The 25,814-nt window shown below is 44.8% G+C and overlaps 1 protein-coding gene across 4 annotated transcripts in view; it reads right to left on the bottom strand.

Annotated features, from left to right (window-relative positions):
- NEDD4L (NEDD4 like E3 ubiquitin protein ligase) overlaps positions 1 to 25,814 on the bottom strand; it is a 380,847-nt gene that overhangs the window by 206,000 nt on the left and 149,033 nt on the right. The window contains exon 1 of one of the 4 annotated variants that reach the window (XM_070778583.1): positions 20,264 to 20,409. The exons of the other annotated variants lie outside the window; for them this stretch is intronic. The gene's annotated coding sequence lies outside the window, so the exon portion shown is untranslated. Of the gene's footprint in view, positions 1 to 20,263; positions 20,410 to 25,814 lie in introns of those variants that run through there. 4 annotated transcript variants of the gene reach the window in all.

Here is a 25,814-nt window from a genome sequence, read left to right as displayed (position 1 = left end):
CTTGGGGCTGGTGCGCTGGGACGGCCCAGGGGGATGGTATGGGGAGGGGGGAGGGAGGAGGGTCAAAAAAAAAAAGAAAAAAAAAAAAAAAGAAAAATACACTTCTAAAAATAATATTACACGTTTTCATCAAAAGTTTACCACTGTAAGGCAACTATCCTCCAATAAAAAATACATTAAAAATGTTTATCATAAAATATTTGTTAAAAAGCTTGATTCTAAACATTATAGCATTATTCCAAATATATAAACTGTTTCCATATACATATAAAAAATACAGCAAGGAGAAGAAGGAAATAAAATTGTAACCAACAACCTCTCTCTGGCTCTTCAGATTACAGGTGAATTTTGCTTTATACTTAATCTTTTCCAATGTCTACTTCCTTTATACTTAGGAAAAAAAGAATTATTTAAAAATTGCTAAGAATATACTATCACTTATTTATAAAGAATGAGTAACAAATGAAGAATCCACATGCTGGGGGAGGAAAAAAAATACCAAGTGTCTGTTCTGTTCAAATCCAGCCACAGTTAGAAGAGAAACTGGGACACTTGGAGGGGGAGGAATAAATTGAACCAAACAAAGATGACATGACACAGGCAGAAATCTTTACATAACACAGGCAAGGTTTGGTGACTGTAACACGGTCGTGAATTTCCTCACAAGGTCTTAAATCGAATCCTCCTCACTTGGGTTAGCTTTTTCTTCCAAAAAAGCCTTACAAAAAATGATGAGGTGGGATTTCCATGCTTCCCAGCAGTTAATGCAATCAAGTCACCAGTGACTTTATCGAAACATCTAAAAAGAAAACTGTCTCATCAAGTAGGGGGAAAGGTCTCTTGAATCGTTAATCATCGCTCAGTAAACATCATATCCTGCATTTACGCTGCTCAAGGCATCAGCCAGGACCCAGTGGTGGGTACCCTCCAAGCATTTATAACCTCACAAGCTCACAGACACGCTGCCCAAGTTACGAAGCTCTTGTGTTCCCTCAAGGAACAGGGCAGCCACTCAAAGAACCCGGACACATTTTCACATGGAAGAAATACCTTGTTCTCGGCGATAGTCCTTTGATGTAAAGACCATCTTAATGCAAATGACTCTCCCAAAGGCCTATCCAACCCTGCTCTCTCTGGAGCTCCATTCTCATTTACCATCATCTCTTTCAAGTGTCCACGTGGAGGCCGAAGAGACCCATGAGCTGCTGATTCTGCCTCCACATCTGTTCCCAGCCAACCCTCACATCTCAGTGGTCGCCAGCTGGCCAGTTCCTCAAGCTGGAACTTCCTGGACTCTGTTCTCTGTATCCCTCACACATCCAGTCCATCAGGAGGCCCTACAGACTCGGTGACCAAAACAAAACAAAACAAAACCAGCCATCCCCTGGTGTTAGTTACCGCCCAGGTGTTCAAGCTGTCCTCTTGCAAAACACGGGCTACCGCAACACCCTCCAAACTGGCCTTGAGGGAGGGCCACTCTCACCTGCAACAGCGGTCACAGCAGGCCACTGCCCTGGCTGGCTGGCAGCTCTCTCTGCCAGCTTTCTGTAATCTTAGGCGTAAAATGCAAATTCTTCACGGTGGCCCTCACAGCCCTCAAGAGCCGCGACTCCTGTCTGCTTACTCCTTTCCGAAGCCCCACTGGCCATATCCATCTCTATCAATCTCGGAAAACACTCAGGTCTGCATGACTCTTGCACCCACTGGCTGTGCCTCCTTCTGAATGCTCTCCCCCAGATCGTGGGGCGGGCTCTTGTCTACTGATTGAGGTCAGAGCTTTTATGCTGGAGGGAGCATCAACTGGCACCACAATTTGGGGAAGCAAACTGGTAACATGTTCCAAAGGATTTAAATCCTGATATTTTTTTAATTCAGTACTTCCATTTCCAGGGAGGTACAGAACTTAATACAACTTAAAATTTCTTGCACAGATATTCACTGCACCTTTTCTTTCTTATATGAGAACAGGACTGAAATGATTAAGACATTGTACTCTGAGAAAAACGGAATGCTGTATATCACATGTGGGAATTTTAAGTGACAAAAAAAACAGGCTATGAAAGTCTACTTACATTGTGAGGTTAATTATGCAAGCCTGGTGTGCTGCAGTCCATGTGGTCACGAGGAGTCTGACATGACTGAGTGACTGAATACAACACGTGTAAAAATACACATTCTCTACCAAAAGGAAAATGTCAAAATACTGAGAGTGATGTTCCTTCTGCTGTTGATAGATTTTTTTTTCCTTCTAATGTTATGTGTAACTTTCACAATTACAGGGAGAACACTCTTTACTTTTAACATAAAGAAATAATGCTACCTAAACAGTTGTTAGCTTTTCAAGGAAACACAAAGAAGGCACGTTTAAAAGCACCATGTTAAAATGAAAAGTTTCTCGATAAGATATGCAATAATTCAAATGAGAAAAACAGGGGTAACATATCACAGACAAGGACTCAAATCTCCTATTCTACAGATTTCTTACAAACCAATGAAAATTTAACAACCATAAGGAAAAACAGAGAATGCAAATGAGCACCACATAAAGAGGAAATACAAACACATGAAGAGCTATTCGACTTCACTGATTGAAGATACAAAATATTTCACCTTCCATAACGGCAAAGATTAAAAGATGGATAACATGCAGTAATGTTGAGGATGGAAAAACTTGAACTCTCATAACTACTGAAGTCAGAAAAGCTAGTGTAAAACTTGAGAGGGCAATTCCCCAGTGTCTATAAACATCGTACTACATCCTAACCACTGGACCGCCAGCACAGTCCCCCGGAAAGACTATTATCAGTCAAACAGAAACAGGACGAGTTGGATGGATGGAAAAACAAACCAGAGCCTCCAAGCATGCAGGAGAGAGCGGTATGGATGGACATATTCTCTGGGTGCCAGAAATTCAGCAGTCAGTTGATACAAGGGACTGGAGAGACCCTGGGGCAACTGTCAGGGGGATTAACGGTGAAACTCTGCGTCCTCTAGCTTCTCCGGTCACTGCCTTCTTCGTGCAGGTGAAAGCAGGAAGGCGGCCCTAAGTCTGGAAGCGCAAGGAGCTAAAGATGGCCAGGAGGGACCCGCAGCAGCCACAGGTGGACGGCTACCCGCGGGCCCCTCCCACCAAGCCCCGCCCAGGGCCTCAACCTGATGCTCACCAGCCTGGGTACAAACGAGCCCATGGGAGTCACAGACGCCAAGATCCGCAGACAACCGAGAATCGTCAAACGTGTGAGGAAAGCAGGCCGTGGAAAAGCCAGGCCGTGTAATATTGGGTCACGACCTTGGAAAGGGAGCGTGCAAGCAGACTTGGAAAAAGAATTGCAAAGATGTATAATCGATGTCCTGACAAAATCTGATAGGGTTTCCAGACATCAAAACAAGCACAGGCTGGGAAGAGAAAGAAACAGAACTCGAGGTCTGAGAGGAGGAACCAGGGTTTTTAACTTCAGGCTGTAGCGCGGTTCAGCTTGCTCCACACGCGTGACGCGGGGTTAACCCTCACCACGGGTGGGTCTTCCCCCGGCTTCCTCCTGACCTACCATCATCCTCACCAGCCTCGGCTCCGCCCCTCCTGACCCGGAGACCGCGTGCTCTCGTCATCTCCTCCACGTTCACGGGCGAACACTGAGAAGCAGAGTCTGCTTCACACTTGGGTGCTCTGTGCTTTTCCACTTCTTACTTATCCTGCACTCAGTTTCTCAGAGAAACCCCCTCGAAGCCGATGCTAACATAGTGCTAACCCTTCCCGTTCCATGGTTGCATAATACGACACAGTACGGATAGTCCATTTTTCAACCAACAGGCATTGGTATTTTCAGGATCTTGCCACTAAAATCTTACAATAAACATCCTTTCACAAATGCCTCTGTGTACAGACACTTCCATGTTTAGAAGACAGACAGGTAAGGCTGCTTAGGAGAAAGGAATATTAATGTTTCACTTTAATATGCACTGCCAGTCTGCTTTCCAAATAAAGCATGGTGATTCACATTTCCATCAGTATTATGAAAATAACACTATTACATCCATGCTAACAAGAAGTGCTATTCTTTTTTTTTTTTAAGCCAGTCTGATGAATTTAAAGTAATGTCTCACTGCTGTTTTAGTCTGCAATTCCGTAGCAAATATCGACTATTTTTTGAAAGGTTTCCTGGCTTCTCTGCATTTGCTCTCTGGGAATCGCATGTTTATATTTTTTGTCCGTTCTCCCCAAGCTGTGTTTGTCTTGTCAATTCACAAGTTACAGACAGTAACCCCTTGACTGTCATACGTGTTATACACTCCCCTCCCCAACTGTCTGGCTTGCAGGTACTGGATCTTGCTTTAAACAGTCTCCTTCACTCCAAGATTATGCAAGTATCTTCTTATATTTCCTCGCACATTTGAACTGCTGGTTTGCATTTAAGTTTCTGAAGATTCTGGAATTTATTTCTGATTATAATGGAAGAAAGAGGTCCGTCTCCCCCACACCTCCTTCCTAAAGAGACGGTTGTGCCAATACCATCAAATAGATGAACCATCCAATAAATGAGGTATTCTTTTCTCAACAGAACTGAGCTGTTCAGTCTCATGATGTGTTAATTTCTCTTGCTTCAGGATACAGAGTCCTGGGTGCTCTATTCTGTTCCACTGAACCATTTATGTAATCCTGTATCGACACCACACCGATTTCACCGCAAAGACGTTCTTATTAGCACAGTAATAAGATCGCTACTGTGATCACTTCTCAGCTAACTTTGTCCCCTCTGTTCACGGGTTTTACTCTCCATATTTGTTCGTGCTCTTCACAGGTAGTATGCATTTATTTTTCTATATAAACTTTAGAAATATTTCATTTAGTTTAAAACAAGGAAAACAGGAAAAAACGACTGCCTTGGAAATTCTAAAGGCAACAGCAATAAATGTATTAATTTGGGGGTAACTGGTGTGTGTATGGATATGCTTTTGTTTTACATCCTTCACTACAAAGAGCAGACGTGCCATTCTTGGTCAGTTTCTTCCTAGGTTATTCGCTGCTGTTGAGAAAAGAGATGCGTATCTTCCATTCCCAGGTGCTCATTTCCAAAACAGAGATGTGATCATTTTTAAAGACTTATTTTATCCAGCAATCATGATAATTTTTCCAACTGATTTTAGATTTTTTTCCCCAACATAAGCTCTTGTGTTTTCTAGACCTGCAAACATTTCACTAACGACATTCACTATAACCTCTAACACAATATCAAACTGTACAAGCAGACATCTTTTTATAATCCCTAATTTCAACAGAAACAGTGTTTTGGCTTTTAGGGGCGTGTCTGCTGTTAGTTGGTTTTGGAGAGTAATAAATAGCCTTTAAGTAATTTCCTTTCATCCTTATTGGTTTTTTAGATTATACTGGGGTGGCCAAAAGTCCACTCAGGTTCTTCTGTATCATGTTATAGGAAAACCTAAATGAACTTCTTGACCAACCCAATAATATATTAGGGATGGCTGCTTACATGATCAAACGGCTCCTCTCCTCTGATCTGGGCACAAGCTCTTCTCCTTTAATACTCTGGGGTACAAATGTGTGTGATGGTGATCAGTATCCCTAACACCATCGCCCTAGCATTACTAGAATAAACTATTAATCATGGTGCCTCTGACCCACTCAGGAGTCGATCTGTTAGTAAGTTATTTTGAATTTCTGCATTTGCTTTGATAGATATAACATTTTCTGATTTTAAAGCTTAGATAAAACTCAGCTGGAAACCCATGGAATGCTGATGCCTTTTTCAATAGTCATTTTTAACCACTTTTCCTACCTCTTCTAGACTAACTGGTCTTCTCAAGGTTTCTAAGCTTCTCAAATCCATTCTGGTAACTTGTATTTTATTAAGGAATCAACCTTACATTTTCAGATGTGCTTCAGAGGCTGCAGGCAGCGCTTCCCCATAAGCCAGTTAATGCCCCTGGTGGCTCCCTTCTCTTCTGCATTCTCTATCTCTGCCTTTCCTTTACCTCGGATAGGATGAGGGGAGCTTAGTTTACTGGTCCTTTCAAATAAGCAGCTACTGGATTTACTTATCCTTTAAAATGTTATCTTCTGTTTTGTTAATTCTAACTTTTATCTTCATGTCATCTCTTAATTCCTTTTTCCTAGTTCTTTCTTTTTTATTTAGTTGGGTTTTTCCCCCCTAAATGTCTTACAATGCATATCCAATTCTCGTATTTTTCATCTTCTTAAATAATGAAGGTAGTTACCCAGAAGGTGATATGTTCTGCAATGTTTAGAACATTCATGAAAAACAAGAAAAATACCTAAGATGACAATTTTAAGAGCCACAATACAAGTAGGCAGTGGAATTAGTCCACTAGTTGACATCCGATGAGCAGAGGATGGATAAACCAATGGAAGAAAGAGGAAAAGTCATCATCATTCCCTTAACACAGGCCAAGTTCAAACAAAATTCTATCACTCCCTTACTGGCAGGTTTTCACCCTGAGTTTCACATTTTGGGAAAAGTGATTTAACTCACAGACGGGTTTTTCTTTTTTAACTACCACCAGAATAGATGTTACCGTCAGTATACCTTTAGCCTAATATTAAAACGTCTATCTGTAGTCAGAACAATGTTCTAAATCTAGGGCACCAGAAGAGCCCGAGTCAACAAAATTTGTCATGATCGTGAACTTAACGCAAGAATGCGGCCTGTCACCTTTGAGCTTCGTCTTCAGGGCGAGTTGATACAAAACTCTCAGGTGATCAGAAGTAAATATTCAGAACCCACTCTGTGCCCAGGTTCAGCAATGTAAGAAGCAACCTTTCCTGTGTGATTGCTTCAGGTGGCAACTCTTAAAAATCGACGCCGAAGGGACAGAGAGAGTGTCTGCTGATCCCAGGGTGAGAGGCTCTGACCTAATTCGACAAGTGTCTGAGGCCAGAAGCAAAGCTGCTACTATTTCCTAGTCCTCACTACAGGGAACTTTAGAAGACTTACAAGGGCCCAATCTGGCCTGGGGAACTTGAAGATAAAGCTCCAAGAAAACCACTTTCATTTATGCTCTACTAATTCAGAATTATTTTTATGATCTGGAAAGAGTTCGGACTCACGTTTCCATTTTTAGACCCTAGGACAACAGGCGGAGAAGGAGGCTAACCCTACTTATGGGAACAAATTCTAGAAGCTCTGACTCATGTGTAAACAACCAATGTGCTAATAATTTATCTGTTGGTTTAAAGCACACACTTCTATTTGGGTTGCCACCCTATGTCCTGGTAAGAACTGAAACCAGAAGGAGGTTTTTTTTTTGTTTGTTTGTTTTTAACGAGTTCTATGTTTAATTTTTTTCTCACTCTGTTCCTGAATGTTTTCCCCAGTGAATCCCAGTAAAGAAAACATTATTATTAAAGCCTCATTATAATAGGAAGTCTTCAGTAATAGGACACAATGTTCTCAAGGATCTCCAAGACTAGTGAGGAAATCCGATTTGATGGACATGAGTTGGAGCAAGCTCCGGGAGATGGTGATGGACAAGGAGGCCTGGCATGCTGCAGTCCATGGAGTCGCAAAGAGTCGGACACAACTGAGTGACTGGACTGAAGTTCCCTTTAGACTATATGCACTGTTTCTGGGAGAAGGACCACAAGTTCACCGCAGACCACATCCTGTCCAGGTGACCTGTGTGTCCCATCAACAGTCAGATGTGAGCAAGAGGCAAGGTCAGGCTGTGCCTGGACCCCTGAAACATGGCATAGGGTTGGCATGGGGGCCACTGCTACTAAGTCTAAGACACGCTCGGAAGGCACAGCAGGGCTTGGGGGCCCTAGACTGTCAATTCTATACACCTGTATGCATGTAACCCTGCCTGCCTCAACCCAGTCTTCACGGGCCGATGCTACTCCAGAACTATGAGTCACTGGTTCATATTCAAGTCCCAGTATCGGCTATAAACAAGCAATTGTTTTCAACTCTCCAGCAAGAAAATCTTTAAAATGAGGTCTTTGGTTGGCTGTCTTTTTTTTTTCTGCACACCACTCTGGTTTTCATCTGTCAAGATGAAAGGGAGACACCTGTGTTTGCCAAAGTTCAATGGCAATCAGCTGCTGGCCATGGTCAAGGAATAATCTGGTTAAGCTGGTTGGAATTTCCAGCTATTCTCCTATTATCCTTTGAAGTACTGAAAATTTCACTTTCTGGTGGAAATATTTCAGTTTCTATTCTTAGCAAACAATTACATGCTAAAGCTAAAAATGAAGAGAGGAGATGGCGGACCTGGAGTGTATTTTCACAGTGCAAAGGGCACGAGGGAAGAAGGGCACTCGGAGGGGCTTGTTTGAGTGCAGGGAGGGGTGGGAGGATCATAACCAAAGGTCACCCCATCTTCCTATCACAGTGAGCACCACGGTGCCCAGGTGGGATGGGACAGCTTCCAGCCAGCTTGTTAGTGCTGCTGTATGTGCCTGAAGAGCTCAAGGACAGATGGACCCCGGCCCCTACCCAAACCTAAGCACCTGTAATGCCTCCAGGCCAGCCAGCCACTCTGTGTCACTCCAGTGGTATAGCCTGTCCCCTCACCTCTGTTCTCACTGCCCTCTCTCCGCTTACTCTGTGTCACTCCAGTGGTATAGCCTGTCCCCTCACCTCCGTTCTCACTGCCCTCTCTCCGCTTTCTTATATTATTGCTGCCATAAATCTGAGACCATAACACCGGTTCTCTACTCTCTAATTACTGTGTTAGACAGAGATGGATTCATCCCCTCCTCCAAGAACTGAAATCTGGGAACAGGAGGCGGTTTGGTCCAAGTGGAAAACTTGATGTAACCTTTAAAATGAGTTCACTAAACTCAGCTAACCACACTTCTGCTGCAAGTTTCAACGAATCCTACACTCAGTGCATAAGGGAGCATCATGGATTCCTCTGAGGATGCCCCGATTTCAATTAGGAGGGATGAAAAGAACTCAGGAGGCCTGCACGCAGAGGCTGGTATGGGGACAAGGGCTCATCAGGCTATCAGGGCTCAGACACACAGGAGACAGAGGACCTGGGGCACAGCCCCAAGAATGGCACGCTGGGAAAGAAACTCAGGACATACACAGGGAACACAGGCTGTTCAACTGGCCAGGAACAGAGCGGTGGAAAGGGAAGTGAGAGGGGAATTGGGCTCGACCAGAATATATTCATGGACAGAGGAGCCTGGCGGGCTATGGTCCAAAGGGTCGAGAAGAGCAGGATGTGACTGAGTGACTAAGCACGCACGTGTGCAGAACTACACTCTACCTCAACAGCAGGAAGAGGGCAGGAGACCTTTCTCGCAACCATTTTCTTTCTTTTCTTAATTGCTGGTGGTTTCCATTATTTTCTCCTAAGTCTTCAACCAATGACTAATGGAAAGCCCTGAAATTTCAAGAGTCTACTTCCCACGTGTTTTCTATTCTTATTCGACACCAATTAACTTAATCATCTCATTTCCTTCTCCCAATTTTCAGACTCCATGGAGCCTGTATCAGTTGCTTCTCTCTCTCTCCCCTCTTCCCTCCCTCACACACACCCCTCCCTCTAGGCAAAACAACCCAAGCTACTTCTGATGATAAAACAAACTTTCAAATATTTTTACCCGAAACACTTCTCCTAAATATAACTCCCATCATTTTGAACAAGGCCAAATATTTTTGCCAGGTGACTGTATTTATCTTTCTTTAATCTCTGTTATTCCTCTGGCCCTTTGTGAACACAACAGATTACCAGGAGGGTTAGTTACCTCAGTGTTTTTAAGTACTAGCTAGATGCTGGTGACCACTAACCCGCCTTAGTTCATTAGCAATTAATTAAGAGAAATAATGATCTAACTAGTAAGAAGCACGAACGGGCCACAGTGAATAAGGATATCTACCAGTGATTCTACATGCTTACTATACTTGATCTTAGACATCTTAGAATATCTCATGATTACTCATAATATTTATTCAAATAGTTTCACTGTCAACCCAAATATCTTGTATCAAAGAGCTCATGGGCTATTGGATATCTGCATCTGATACACGTTCTCCTTGATAATAACATTGAGTTTCTCTTTCCTTTTTATTTTTTAACCTATTTTTTCTATCCTTTCTTCATTGTATTCTTTCAGATTTACAGTTGGAGAGTTTCATGTCATCTGCAGACTATTTGAATTTGATCTCCTTTCTAGTGTTTTAATACCTTCCTCCTTTCTTCAACTTTTACATGACTGACTCTCACAAAGATATATAACACTCAGGAAACCTTTTATGTGATGAATGTTTAACGCTATCAACATTATGGGAATTCTTAACCTAATTTTCAAACCACTAGCTAAAGCTCAAAACCATACGCAATTCCCAAATAGCATGACCTGTCAGTCAACATAAAGTCAAATATCTGTAATAAGAGTAACTTTCATCTGTTTAGAGGCCCATTCATTCACTTGGTTGGAGTGATACCGAGATACCCTGCCCAGTGAAGATTTTAAGGTTTCTATTAGTCTAAGTATCTAGAAGTCAAAGGACTTAATCCTCTTTGTATCCAGACCGTCACCTGTCACATGTGCACCAAAAGCAAAAAAAAAAAAAAAATCTTTTATAAAAAAAAAAAGAATCCCCTTGAACTACTGAATATTTTATGAATGTATTAGTACCTAAAAAGTGGAGTGCAGATGTTAGAAAGGTCATTAGGCCTCCAAATTCAAAAAAGGTTGAATTTTTTTTTTTTTAATTAGAAGTCATTCTTTGGAACTGATTATTGTCTGTGGCTTTTTTCCCCCCATAGCAGTTGACTTCAACTGGATTCAACTAAAGCAGGATAAAATTTACTAGTACAAATTGAAAATACCGAAACTTTTTCTGTAATTACTTGGGCCCCTATAATTGCAGCACATAGCTGTTGTTTTTCAAATGCTGCAGGTTTTTAGGGTCTGATTCACTATCTCCTCAGACAGTCTGGCAAGACTTAATTTATCTGAGAGATCAACTACCAGAGAATTTCATTTAATTACATAAAAAGCAAAAAGAATTTGAAAAATGTTTTACCAGTCACAGTTATTTTAACATTTACTAATTTGAGTGCCGCTAACATCATTCAGGAAAAAAAAAAGATCGTCTGTTTCTTAGCATAAAAAGCTGCCTGCCTTTTAAAAAAACTCTAATTCTTGTACATTTACCAACACTGCATATTATTATACTAAAATCTTCCCTCCAGTGTACTAAACCTCAGCAATGAATCTAGATAAATTATTACTTCTGCTTTCCAAAAATTGACCTTCCAAAACTGAAATGTAAGTGAGACTAGAAATACTGAATCCAACAGTAGAAGGATCTTGCTTTTATTAAGACAATGATTTCACCCCTTGTAGTCATTTTAGCTCAGAGAAGGCAATGGCACCCCACTCCAGTACTCTTGCCTGGAAAATCCCATGGATGGAGGAGCCTGGTAGGCTGCAGTCCATGGGGTCGCTGAGGGTCGGACATGACTGAGCGACTTCACTTTCACTTTTCACTTTCATGCATTGGAGAAGGAAATGGCAACCCACTCCAGTGTTCTTGCCTGGAGAATCCCAGGGATGGGGGAGCCTGGTGGGCTGCCGTCTATGGGGTCGCACAGAGTCGGACACGACTGAAGTGACTTAGCAGCAGCGGTCATTTTAGCTGCCAATTCAGCTTGTGGACAACTTAGGGAGTAATTTCCAATTAAGTTAATAGTATACATTGAGGCCAAATACCAGTTCTCGTTACAGGTGTGGATATAGATACAGCACACAGCATACAGCACACACAATGGAACCAATAATAGTAACAATAAAGAGGAGGGACTCTTACACAACAGCAGGCGTCAATGATGTGAAGATGCAGGAAAAGTCACGAAACAAAAGAGCACTGGCCTGACAATGGAACCAATAATAGTAACAATAAAGAGGAGGGACTCTTACACAACAGCAGGCGTCAATGATGTGAAGATGTAGGAAAAGTCACGAAACAAAAGAGCACTGGCCTGCCGTGAGAAGCACGACAGGACAGAGGATGAAGGCTGCGGATGGAGGCCGAACTCACGAGAAAAGACTCTGCCCCTGAAGAGATCAGCGATGAACCCCTTATGGGCGGGGGCAGATCGCGGCAGTGATGGGCAGACGGGAGGGGTGGGTCGGGAGGAGGGTGCGTGTCCCCCTGTTGGAAGGGACCTTCACCACCCTTGTGGATAAACCACAGCTGTGTCTGACGCAGCCACTCTCAAACTTGACTGTGCATGAGTCATCTGGGAATCCAATTAAAAGGAGGCTCCGAGGACTTCCCTGCCGGTCCAGTGGTGGAGAGTCCGCCTGCCCACCCAGGGGACACGGGTGTGATGCTTGCTGGTCCGTGGGCCACACCCGGACTAACACTGCCTTGGAGGACACCTGGCCAGCAGGGAGGGGGGAAGTTTAACCAAGACATTCACCTGCTGGGTGGGGCACGGAAGCGCTGGGTTCATGGCTCTCCCCTTACTTTCTGGGTCTCTGGTTCTTCGTCTGTAAGAGGAGGAAGATGGCTCCACCTCCCAAGTCTCTGTCTAGCTTTAAAAACGCAGAGCAGGGAGGGAGTTTATAGCCTAAAGAGTCACCTCTTCAACCTGGTGTCCAAGGGGAGGCCAGCGTGGGAGGGAAGGAAGGGCTACTGAAGAGCTAAGCTCCCACAAGACAACAGAGGAGGAACTCAAGGACTTGCCTCTTTCATCTTGTCCCCTCATCCCCGCTGGAATGTTTAGATAAAAATACAAAATGACGTGCACACAAGGCTATTTACTGCCAAACAATGGACAAGTCTGGGGACAATCTGCATGTCCACCAGCAGAGGACTGGCTGAATAAACTGGGACCTCCATACGAGGTCCTACTAACACATCTGGAAAAATAATGATACTGAGTGAGCCCTAGGACACAGTCCTAAGTGAAGAAATAAACAACCAGGGTTCAGAACAGGATATATGTTCTGCTCCTCTATAAGTAAGAAGGAATACAAAATATATGCATATATTGAATCTACATTTCCAAAAAGGCCAGTGGATGGAGAACCTCAAATCTAACAAACAACAGTTACCTGTTGGGAGACAGAGATGGAAGGTTGCCTTAATACAATAGTCCTTTAGTTATCACTTGGTCGACTAAAAAAGAAAATTAAATTTAGAAAAAAAAAAAAGTGGAACAAATAAAATAATCTATCAAGCTGGTGGTGCAATCATACAGAGAAATATTTTTTTACTTGCCTTTGAAATGTACTTTTTTTAAAGTTTTTTTTAACTTTTTGAGTCAGTCTTGGCAATTCAGAGGTAGTACAGCACAGTATAACTGTGTGCTCAGTCGCGTCAGTCGTGTCTCTTTGCGACCCCATGAACTGTAACCACCGGGCTCCTCTCTCCTTGGGGTTATCCTGGCAAGAATACTCCAGTGTGTAGCCATTTCCTTCCCCGGGGGATCTGCCTGACCCAGGGGTCAAACCTGCATCTCCTGCACTGCAGGTGGATTCTTTACACCTGAGCGAGTGGGGAAGCCCTAAAATATATTTTTAATCTTACATCCCTAATGGGAAATAATGCTAATATTGAAAGAATTGCAAAGAAATATTAAACTACATTCAAAAGCAATAAAATGCCAAAGTATTAGTAATTGTTAAAGTTGGCTGATGGAATTTCATTATGCTGTTTGCCATCATGTAGTTTTTCCTGTTATTGTGTATATCTGAATAATTTTTTTAAAATCAACTTTCTAATCAACCTTTTTTTATTCAACATTAACACACACTCACAGGTTGACACCAAAGCCAACCTTTGTCCATCAAGGTGAAAGTCAATGTTCTCAATGTACCTGCCAGTGGGAAGGGAGGCTGCCTCCTACTATAACGTATTCAGCATCTGAACAGATCTGACATTATTCAAATACATCTCATATTATCTCATTCCGTTTTCACAACAAAATTGCAGGATGACAATTATGCCCATTTATAGCTGAGGCAACTGCCTCAAACTGATCCAACGTCAAGTTCTTCTACTTCCACACCCAGTGCTTTTTGGACAGCCCCTCGGGACCCACACGACACAGCCTTGGGGCGGCAGCTCTGGGCCTAAGAGCTCTGCCACCGATTTCAACCAAAACTTTAAAAACTCATGCCAGTTTTCATCTACTCCACAATACACCCATGTCGGTTTTCACACGAAAATAACGTGTTTGGGGACATCAAATACGCAGTACAGCAGACCCACGTGTGTGTCCTGTGTCTCCTTACTCCAGTGTTAGAGGCACTGAACTCTGGAAGCCTGCAGTGAGTCAGGGACATCTGTCACCCAGATGCCTCTGGAGGCCTGACACAAAAAAGGGCCCAGAGCCCATGCTGGGGGCCTTCCCAGCCTATAGCGTTTCAACCGGCACCTACAAATACACTCTCTGTGGATGTAACTTTTTAACCTGAAAATTCTGTCTAGTCTTTTCAATATATCACCCAGAATTGAGTCATTGCAATGGCAGGCAAATTAAAATCACATGATACGGCTTGAAAAATTGTTCCTACCGATTCGGGTGTATTTTTGGAAAGGGGCACTTCTGACGATCCTAAGAAAAAAGCTAAGAGGCAAACAAGGAATTCAACTTTGCAGCAGCAGCCTACCCCAAAGAGAAACAGAACAGTAACACTTACTGCTGCTGCTGCTGCTAAGGCGCTTCAGTTGTGTCCAACTCTTCGTGACCCCATAGACAGCAGCCCACCAAGCTCCCCCCTGGGATTCTTCAGGCAAGAACACTGGAGTGGGTTGCCATTTCCTTCTCCAATGCATGAAAGTGAAAAGTCAAAGTGAAGTCACTCAGTCGTATCTGATTCTTAGCGACCCCTTGGACTGCAGCCCACCAGGCTCCTCCGTCCATGGGATTTTCCAGGCAAGAACACTGGAGTGGGGTGCCATCGCCTTCTCCAATAACATTTACTACTATATCCTTTAACAAAATGACAGCAAGTCTTTAAAGATAAAGGTTTATCCTTAGAACAGACTTAGAGAATTATTGCAAAAATAGTACACAGAGTTACCATTATTCTGTATCTGGTTTCTCCTATCATTAACAAGTTACATTAGCCTGGTACATTTGTTATAATTAATGAATCAAGGTTAATATATCATCATTAAGTAAAGTCTATACCTTATTACATTATATCCTTTTCTTCCGTACTGTCTTTTCCTGTTCCAGTATGCAATTTTTGTTTTCTTTGGATTTTAAAGTCAACCACAGGAAGGCTATTTAAGCAAATATAATAAGTAACAAGCATAAAAGACTAAAATGATGTTTCTCAAGGCATGCGAAACCCAAGAAAAATGCAAAATCGTGAAATCACCACCAAGTCTCAGCTCTTCAAAAGACCAACCCTGATCAATAGCTACAGTAACATCTCAGGGCTTCCCTGGTGGCTCAGCCATAAAGAATCCCCCTGTAATGCAGGAGTCGGGGGTTCCATCCCTGGGTCAGAAACATCCCCTGGAGAAGGAAATGGTAAGCCACTCCAGTATTCTTGTCTGGGAAAACCTGTGGACAGAGGAGCCGGGCAGGCTACAGCCCACGGGGTCACAAGAGTCGGACATGACTCAGCGACTAAACTTACCACCACCACCCACCGTCTTAAGAGAACCTACATTTATCAAGTATATAATGAACTTCCATGTATGAAGACTGAGTTGTTGCATGAAAACACCAACCTGGAAGTCAGTTCTAGGTACCAGAAGTGGTACACTCACGCTAAGCAGAGCATCATTTAAATCAGGTCAACAGATAGCCTTTCAGGGGCCGAAGCTCACAGAACACCTGTCTGGGTGTGTGAGCCACTATCCCATTCCCAGGCTTAGTTTCGTCTAATTAAGGCGTCAAGAAGTCAACACATAAAAGTTATTAACCTCGAAGTTTTCAAAGAGCAAGGCAGAGTGATGACAAAAGGTGTTGAAAATGAACACATGACTCACGGAAAGTAAATTCAATAAAAGGATAAAAAGTTCCCCAAGAACTAAATTGAGGGAGGAACCCCATGAGAATGATCAGAGAAGGGAAGCTCATTTTTCTGGGCTGGAGTTTATCTTCGGAGAAGGCAACGGCAACCCACTCCAGTACTCTTGCCTGGAAAATCCCATGGACGGAGGGGCCTGGTGGGCTGCAGTCCATGGGGTAGCTAGGAGTCGGACACGACTGAGCGACTTCACTTTCACTTTCCACTTTAATGCATTGGAGAAGGAAATGGCAACCCACTCCAGTGTTCTTGCCTGGAGAATCCCAGGGATGGGGGAGCCTGGTGGGCTGCTGTCTATGGGGTTGCACAGAGTCAGACACGACTGAAGTGACTTAGCAGCAGCAGCAGAGTTTATCTTGAAAGAGAAAGTGTTAGGCTAAACTGGCTCTTAAGGTCTCCTTCTGTATCTAACATTCCACAGTCGTCTCTGATTACAGTCTCCGCAGCGAGGCTGATGGCAGAGACACCCCTGTCCTGTCCCCGGCCACAGAGGGACTCAGACAGCACGACCACTCGGACCCCTCTCCCCACCAGTGGCCGTGGAGCGATTTCTCCACAAATGGACAGTGCTTTTCCTGCCTGACCACAGAGGTGAATCCTCCGTTCAGGTTTATCACTACTAAATAATGTTATAATAAGGCACTTGGCCAATAACGTGAACTGCAAAGAAATGCTTTGTATTGCTGCTGTCTTATATAACTCACAGGCTCCACTAATTTGTCATGAGGAACTCAACCTGGCCCAATGGAGCACTCCTGCAAAAATCCAACTTTTACTCTTTATGAATAGGCTACTCAGAGCATTCAGATTTTCCACAGCATTTCTAATTCTGCACATTCCTTAAGGCAAGCTTGGGCAGCTTCGGCACTACTGTGGCTGGCTGGGGGCACATTTCTTTGTGCTGGAGGGCTGTCCTGTTCACTGCAAAAAGTTGAGCGGCACCGCTGGATTGTGCCCACTGAAGGACAATCGAAAGTCCCCGGGGGTGGAGAGGAGGCTAAGTCAATCTTGGCTGAGAAGCCCTTGGAGCAATTCATGATGCGTATAAATAAATATAATATGATCCCCATAGCAATGCACGATCTCAACACGGATTACATGACTTCTTAAAAAAATATTTTATTAGACCCTACAGACGAGTATTTGTCTCAGAAAGCATCATCACCGTGGGTGCCCAAAGAAGCAAAATCATGTTTTCCCCCTCAACTGTTACGAGTTAGTACTTTTAATATATAATAGACAGTAAAAATATAAAATAAAAATTAAAAATATATAGGCATGATGATTTCCTAGAAACAAAGGTCAGAAGCCAGCCTTCACCCTCTCCGTCCTAGGGCTCTACAGCCCGCAGCCAAACCGCACTAGCACAGGGCAGAAGCTGGCCTGGGAAAGAGGCCAAGACGGACAGCTCATGACCACTGGGCGCCACCCAACCCACCCACATGCCGCCCCCGAGGGCCGCGGGGCGTGCTGCCCAGGGTCATTCTGCCGCCACTTCTCCACCATTCAGAGCCCACTCCCCAGAAGACAACGACGCCAGGGGGAGAGGAGATCCCGTGGGAGGAGGCGCTGCCCTTACAGATGCTTTTGGCGAAAGTGTTGAGGTTTCTTGATATGTCACTCTGCTTAATCTAGGGGTGGGGTGGAGAGGAATATTTTATAAACAACAGCCAAACAGGATGAGTAAGTTCTTAGGGGAAACCTGAGAGACTGTGGGTTGCTGCCACTGGATTTGTAAAACCTGGTTTTAAACCTTCTTATCGTTATAAAGGTCACTTCTCCTTTTTGTGAGGAAAGGTTCAAAGCTGATTTCAACCACTTTAGCGCATTTTAGCTGTCAGTGTGACCGTGTAGAATTCATCTCCGCAACCTACTTCGGTCAGAAGAAAGGAGCTAACTCTCCACCCTGTAAGCTCCACCCGAATGCCTCTTTCCTTCGTGGAAGCACGCCAACAGGTGTCTTAGCAGAAAGAAGCTGGGAAGCACAGATGGTTGCCAAGGTGACTTGAAAGAGACCCAGGCAGTCAACACCTGCGGCTGGGCGATGCCCATCACCCAACATCACCCTCACCTGGACACAGGCCCCCAAAGCAGGCTCAGAGGAAGGGCTTACCAGGTCAGCCCTGGATCTCAGGGCCTCAAAGCCACCCAGGAGTGCTCCATCACACAGGCCGCTCTGCCGATGAAGCTCTTTGGTTCCACCTCTTCTGGCTCTGCCAACCCCTCCACCACCTCCCCCCACCAAGGGAAACCACACACTTCAAGAGAAAACCAGCCGTGCCCAGCTCTTACAGGTGGGCAGACAGCGGGCAGAGAGAACCACAGAGGTCAGCCTGTGGGGCACTCACCAAGCTAGATGCTAATCACGGCACAGAATCACTTACATCAAAGATCATTAACCAGGCGCCCAGGCCCCTCAGCAGGGGTGAGAGTTCACAAGCTGCAAGACGCATTTAGATAAAGCTGCAGCCTTTTGTTGCCAAACACCTGGTTTGGGTCATTTCGGGAGAAGGGCACTGCAGTGGCCCCGGGGCGCCCACACAGGGGCGTCCTGGGAGGCAGGGGGCAGGTCCGGCCTGCCTTCCCCTGCTGCTGTTCACCCAGAGCTGCCGCTAAGTCTCTAGGGTTTATTTCCTTTCTTCCTTCTCCCTTAGGAGGTGTAACTGTCCCTTAGCATGCAAGGGAGAGGGCAGTGAAGGAAGTATAAACAGGTAAAGTCTGGGCTGGGGCAGGAGCGGGGGGGTCCTGTGTCTCCTATTTCTCGTTTTCTCCGGGGAAACGTCTCCTTTTAAGGTGATTGTTTCGACTCTACAGTTGCAAGTCCCACACCAAGAGGGTGGCAGGTCCGTCTTCATCAGAGCTGCTGTGGTGCTGTTTCTCCCACCTCCAGGGACCCAACGCCACTCGGCTCTCAGGGACAAGAGGTCGCCACCAAGCCCACAGGGTCAGAAGTTCAAGTTCTCGCCTAACAAGGAGCCAGGGCTGTGAAGATTCCTGACAAGTGTTCTTTCTGATATGCCTCAAGCGGCTGCACGTGCTCCGGCTTCTTCCCTTCAGGACTCACAAAAATCAGGGCCAGCCCCCCTCTCACCCTTTGTCTCGGGCAGCCTGAGTTTCTCGGCGTTTATGGACGGGCTCGCCCCCAAAGAGCAAGCACTGCCCTAGTTTCTCCATCCCGGGATCACCCAACTCCATTCTATATTTGCCACAGAGCCATTATTTGCGTCTAAAGTGTCAAAACAGCAAACCACATTAATTCCTGCTAGTGAGATTAACCTCACCTGGGAAGACAATGGGTTCTCGGAGATTAATTTCTGGGTTTGTAACGAGGTGTCACGTGAGTGCTCGAACAGTCTAGAAAATGTAAGTGCCGGTTTTCTTCTCTCTCAAAGGGAATACAAGTTTCTATGTCTGGAGGCTGAGGAACGTGGGGAGAAGACAATGAACAATGATCTAATCATCTGGCACCTCATTTACAATTTTTAAAAGTTCGTAACTGATTATACATCCATATAAGAGCAAAACCGTGTAATCTCTGAACACAAGTGAAAAACTAAAGTTAGGAGTCATGTGACTCATCCTCCAACACTTCCTGTAAAGGTTATAAAACAAACTAGGAAGACATTTATACCCCAGGAGGTAAATCTAGAATAAAGAGGTGGACACCTGTCCCACCACGACCTCACTAGTAGCATCGGCTATGATTTAAACTGAACTTCATGCACAATGAGGTAAAAAAAAAAAAAAATTAATAGACGATCTGTCCTCATTTCCCCTGGGGTTTTGTACCAAATTTCCAAACTCTGCATGACAGATCCCTTCCACTGTGTCTATTTTCAACATTTCAGGCACACAGGGATGACAAATGCAGTAATTTATTCATAAAGGGGCCGCTGGGGGAGGGAGGCACCGGAGCAGTAGCTGTATTATAATTTTTCAGTGCACAGAGAAGAGGTTTCCAACAAGGTGAGACGGGGGAAACAATTTTTCACTGTCTATGTTTTGATTACTGAAGCATGCAAAAAAAAAAAAAAACGTTTTATGGACATGAAAGAGGTGGGGGGAGAGGAAAAAGAGAAAGAAAAAGGAACAGAAAGAGGAAGGAAAGAGAGGGAAGGGAGGAGGAAGGAGAGAACGAGACATGAGGAAAGAAGGACCAAACAAGTCTCCAATCCTGGCACATTCAGATTAAAGCTAAAGGATCTATCAAAGAACATTTTCCTGATGTTAATGTTAACCAAGGAAAACAGACTCCTTTGTGGCACTTACCCGATGCCAGGCAGGAAGACCTCACATTAAAGGGGATAGAGCGAGGCTGGTGGAGATGCAGACGCTGTCGGTTTCCCTTAACAACGGCGGCAGCGAGCAGAAATCCCCTGCTCTGCCCTGTGCCCCGCCGACAGGTGATCAGCAGCCTGGAGCAGGACGTGCCACGTCCGAGGGAGGGGCCGGGGAGGGCGTGGCGCCGCCGCCGCCCAGGTGGAGCCCCGGGGGAGCCGCCCGCCCCCGACACTCCAGCAGGCAGGTCGGGGCCCCTCGCTGCAGCCTGTCTGGGCTGGGAGCGGATCCCGAAGCCTGCCTCGCTCAGATTCGGAGCGGATTCTGATGTGGGGAAGAAGGAAGCGGCTCTTTCTTCGGAGAGGGCAGAGACTACCACGTCTTACAACATACCGCCCCCGACCCAGCAAAGCAGGGAAGTTAACCCCCAACTCACAGAAAGAAGGGTGCATACCTGCCCACCCCCCGCCCCCGCTCCCCAGGTGACTCTGGGGCCTTTAGAATCCCAAGGCACACCACGAATGTCTTGTTTGGAAAATGAATGCTATTTTCCCCCTCTAGATGCATTGAGAGGAAGGGTGTTCCAGGAAAGAAGAAAGCCCTCTAGATACTGCTGCTTAAGCAATTGCTCAATTGTCATTACATATTCGGAATGAGCATGTATTTCCAGACAACATTAATTTTGGATTCCATCTCCACCACCTTATCAGCTGGGGGTCATCAGGCAAAGTTCTTGGTCTAAAGTGCCTCCCACTTCCTCATCTATAGAAATGGAGCCTTGAAACCTCCTTCAGGGACTGTTATGAGGCATCCCACATGGAGAGACAGACAGACAACCTTCAGCAACAGAAGATATAAAAGTAACATCCAAAGTCAACCACAGCCACCCCATCACCTCCCTCAGCTAAAAACTGACCCCACCCAAGTCCAGCAGCAAACGATGGTTCTCCTACGAGTTTAAACCAATGTCTCCAATACGTTACCGGAGGTTCGGGGGTGGGCTCGGGGAGCCCAATTAAAAATTATTTCTCCACACAATGGTCAAAGAGCACGTGGCCTTTCAGCCCCAATCCTGCCAGGGACACCAAGCTGCAGCCCAAGTTACAGGAGGTTTCTGCCCCCAGTTCCCTCCAACTTCCCAATTCAAGAGCACACCCATGTTTGAGAGCAAGGAGTGTTCAGGAAAACAAGAGGCTCTTAATTGAGCCAGAAGGTCTTTTTCCTTTAATGTTCCCCTTTAAAAGGCAGTTATTTCTCAAAATGGGACTCACAGGTTCCTTGTTAAGACCACTCTTTAATCTGAGCAGAAGACAATGGCTTGAGTACCCTGTTCAAGGCTACAGCTTTCAGAGACCCTGGTGGGGGTGGGGGCACGCAGAGCTCTGCTGGGCCAAGAAGCTGCCATCGCCATCTGGTGGTGGCTTATGCACACTGCAGTTGTGAGCCATGTACCACCCCCGGTCCAGTCTCCAGGAGGCAGCCCATCTGAACCCCTGGTGCTTTGATGGCTTCAGGACAACTTTGGCTCTCCCCAACCCAATTCATCTTCCCAACCTCCCTCACTTGCTACCACCTCATTCCCGCATCCAACACCTAGTGATTAAGTTACCAAGAATGAAATTCCAGAGACCAACAGGGAAAAAAGAAGCAAAGAGCCAGGGTGCCCCCCTTCCCCCCCGCCCCCCACAAACCTAACAGTGGTAAGAGCCAATCCTGATGAAGAAATTAGGAGGCAGGACTTCTGCAACCGAATGAAGAGACCAGCTGAAGACCCAGGATGCATCAAAGAAGAGACAGCCCTGACCAGTGAGCCAGCCAGCCTTGGGTGGGATCCCAGAGGAGAGCATGTGCTGGAAATCCGGTCACAAACAAAGGACTACCCAGCAGGTGGCACTTCCAGAAATCACTCTTAACTACTTCCCTCCTCCAAAACCTTCATCAGTCTTGGGTAAATACATCTAAGTCCAGCAGGTCCCCGAGGGCAGAAGCCAACCTTGGGAAGAAATGTGCTGGAGGAAGCTGAGGGCCACGGAGAAAGAAGAAACGAGAAAATTGATAGTTTAATGGTGTCACTGGAATATACTCTAAAATGCTGCCAGCGATTTCTAAGCAAGAACTGAGGGGGAAGGCAACACACGGGGGTTGTATGAAAAGGCTGGGTGACCAGCTGTGCCTTAGCTGGCAAAGTTCTCTCCCTGTACCAGAGCATCTGCTTAGAACAGAAGATGATGCCTCTTTGAGTCACAAGAGAACAGAAGAATTCTCGGGACTTTATGCTACTTAAAACGCCCTGCCTTTTCCACCCGGGTTGCCCTAAGATATTATTTGCAACAACTATAAAATTAAGTATCTGATTGCAATTTAGTTCAATTCTACTCATTAGAATTAGACTCATTCAAGAGGTACATTTTATTTTTCAGAGAGGTTTTCTTTTTTTTAACTCTTAAATGCATTTTATTGCATGAAAAGTTACCTCCTTATAGTTGATTTGACTATTTGTCTCATTTGTTTCTAGCTTAATTTTACTTTAGTCAAAAAAAATGTACTTTTAATGAGTTTGGCCCTTTAAACATTTTTTGGATCTCATTTTTCTTTTTCTTTAAATTGGAGTATAACTGCTTTACAATGTTGTGTTGGTTTCCCTGTACAACAAAGTCAATCTGCAAAATGTATGCCTACAGGCCCTCCCCCTTGGCCCTCTCTCCCACTACTGTCTTTCCATCAGCTGTAAACATGTTTGGAAGTGGCTCGTATATAAAATAGCTTGTGTCAAAAAAAAAAATAGAGGCCACACAGGTCCTCCCCCGACCCACATATACGGGCCTTGCTCTCTCCTTAGACCCTTTACTTTAAAAACCTCTGCAACCAACTCAAGCTGACCACGGTCACACAGGCTGCTGTGTCGTGCCAGAACACAAGAGTATCTGACTTGGATACCGCTTCTTTGAAACCACCAGAAGCTCGGCCAGCAGGCTGAAACACAACTCTAAACACACTAAGGGATCTCCCCCGCTCCACCCCCACCTATGTTGTTCCAGGCTGAGCTCAAATTAGTAACTGATGATAAGTTCCTGCAGGCCCAGGTCTGTGTTCTCCTGGCTCCCGGCACAGCGCCTTTCAGCGTGAAGAGACGCTGGCGGAACTCCAGGGAAAGTCAGCTATGAGCACCTGCGGGCTACATCCATGCGAAGCAACCCAGCATAAGCACCGAAGTTTGTGCTGGGCTGGGCAGGGGGCAAACGACCCAGTGGACACATCAAAGCTCTTCAAGGTGGCCTAGCAAAAAGACAGTATGGTGGGTGGTCAGCTGTCAAAGGACTGCTAGGAATCACTAAATTAAACTGGAAAAGCCACGAGTCAGGAGACCCAAAACCAGCCCAAGTGAGGCCACCGAGGACCATCTCCACTTGACGGAAGGCAGCTGAGTATCTTAACCTTTCCCAAATCAGCAAGCCTCTCACAGGAAAGTCATCAAGGACTGTGCCTGCCACTGTCTCCTCTTGGGACCCAATCAGTGGTGCACCTGGCTTGCAGTCAGCAGTGCTGAGACTCGGAAATCATCTGTGATCCTGGATGTTCATTTAATCTTCCTCTCGAAATGCCTTTCTATAAGGTACAGCTTCTCATCTTGCAGTGAGTGACCAGATCCCAGGTCTGTGTACACAGGAGCGAAGGCTGGAAAAGCCCAGTCAGCAGCTTGTTCAGCAGCTGTGTTTAAGCTCCAGCCCTAAGCCGAGTACCATGCTGGCCCTGGGGTTTCCGGGGTAGAAAGGCCTGTCGGAGACCACCTCTCACTGCCCATTCAGGACTTATTTTTCTGAAATAAAAAACATCATCTGTGCATACCATTTACCACGGGTTTATGCACTGACTTCTAGCTTAATGTAATTGCTTTGTAATGAGCTTATCGCACCAGTAAAATTTTAAGCTGCTGCATAGCAAGGCCAATGTCTTCTTTAGTAATTCACCAATTATCTTGGAGCCAGCCTTCTTGGAGACAGCCTTGGCCCAGGGAACTTAGCTGCAAAACCTCACTACACACGGAAACGGTGTTTGAATTTTGAAATCACAGGCATCATCGACAGGCCCACCGGCTCAGAGCTTCACTTGTAACATCATTCTGGAAAAGCTTCATTATTTAGCTTCCCCTTAGAAAAATGAGGCTTCTAACCGCAGGAAAGTGTGAGAAACAGCACTGTTGCCTCTCCTGCTGCTGCTAAGTCACTTCAGTCGTGTCCGACTCTGTGCGACCCCATAGACAGCAGCCCACCAGGCTCCCCCGTCCCCAGGATTCTCCAGGCAAGAACACTGGAGTGGGCTGCCATTTCCTTCTCCAATGCATAAAAGTGAAAAGTAAAAGTGAAGTCGCTCAGTCGTGTCCGAACCTCAGCGACTCCATGGACTGCAGCCTTCCAGGCTCCTCCATCCATGGGATTTTCCAGGCAAGAGTACTGGAGTGGGGTGCCACTGCCTTCTCCGTTGCCTCTCCTAGAAAAATACACCCAAATACAGCCCAAATACACCAGAAAAAAACACTATTCATTGATATCAAGGGCAATGAAAAATCTCAGCCATTATAACTGTCAATAATCCAGTCATCAGAAATCTACTTGACAATAATATAAATTCACTGTTTTAATTCTCCTGAAGGCACAAGATGGGTTTAACTATAGGGGAAAAAGGTCAACTACAAGTTTACATCAACAGATTCTCACTCAGACACAATTTTCTAAAACTGAAATAAACCTTTTCAATTTCTACAATAGCAATGTTGATTTTTTTTTTTTAAACAGAAAAACTACACATACACACAGGCAAAGGAAAACAATAAAGACCCAGGAATCTTGTCCTGTGAACATTATTTACAGATTTATATTTTAGATTGTCTTCTATATTTCTACATGTGTAGATTTCTTACAAAAGAAACAGAATCAAATGATACAAAATGATCTGTAACTTACTTTTTCACTTAGTGTTTTCCTATCACTAAATATTTACCAGAAACATCATTTTTTATGGCTTCATACTATTCCAAGATATATACCATAATTAAACTAATTTAGATTACTTTAAGAGTCTTCTCCAACACCACAGTTCAAAAGCATCAATTCTTCAGCGCTCAGCCTTCTTCACAGTCCAACTCTCACATCCATACATGACCACAGGAAAAACCATAGCCTTGACTAGACAAACCTTTGTTGGCAAAGTAATATCTCTGCTTTTCAATATGCTATCTAGGTTGGTCATAATCTTCCTTCCAAGGAGTAAGCATCTTTTAATTTCATGGCTGCAATCACCATCTGCAGTGATTTCGGAGCCCAAAAAAAGAAAGTCTGACACTGTTTCCACTGTTTCCCCATCTATTTCCCATGAAGTGATGGGACCAGATGCCATGATCTTTGTTTTCTGAATGTTGAACTTTAAGCCAACTTTTTCACTCTCCTCTTTCACTTTCATCAAGAGGCTTTTTAGTTCCTCTTCACTTTCTGCCATAAGGGTGGTGTCATCTGCATATCTGAGGTTATTGATATTTCTCCCGGCA

This window comes from Bos indicus, chromosome 24, assembly GCF_029378745.1.
Source record: "Bos indicus isolate NIAB-ARS_2022 breed Sahiwal x Tharparkar chromosome 24, NIAB-ARS_B.indTharparkar_mat_pri_1.0, whole genome shotgun sequence".
NCBI classification, from domain to species: domain Eukaryota; kingdom Metazoa; phylum Chordata; class Mammalia; order Artiodactyla; family Bovidae; genus Bos; species Bos indicus.
The sequence above is the reverse complement of the archived record's forward strand: the minus strand, read 5'-3'. Positions and strand labels throughout refer to the sequence as shown.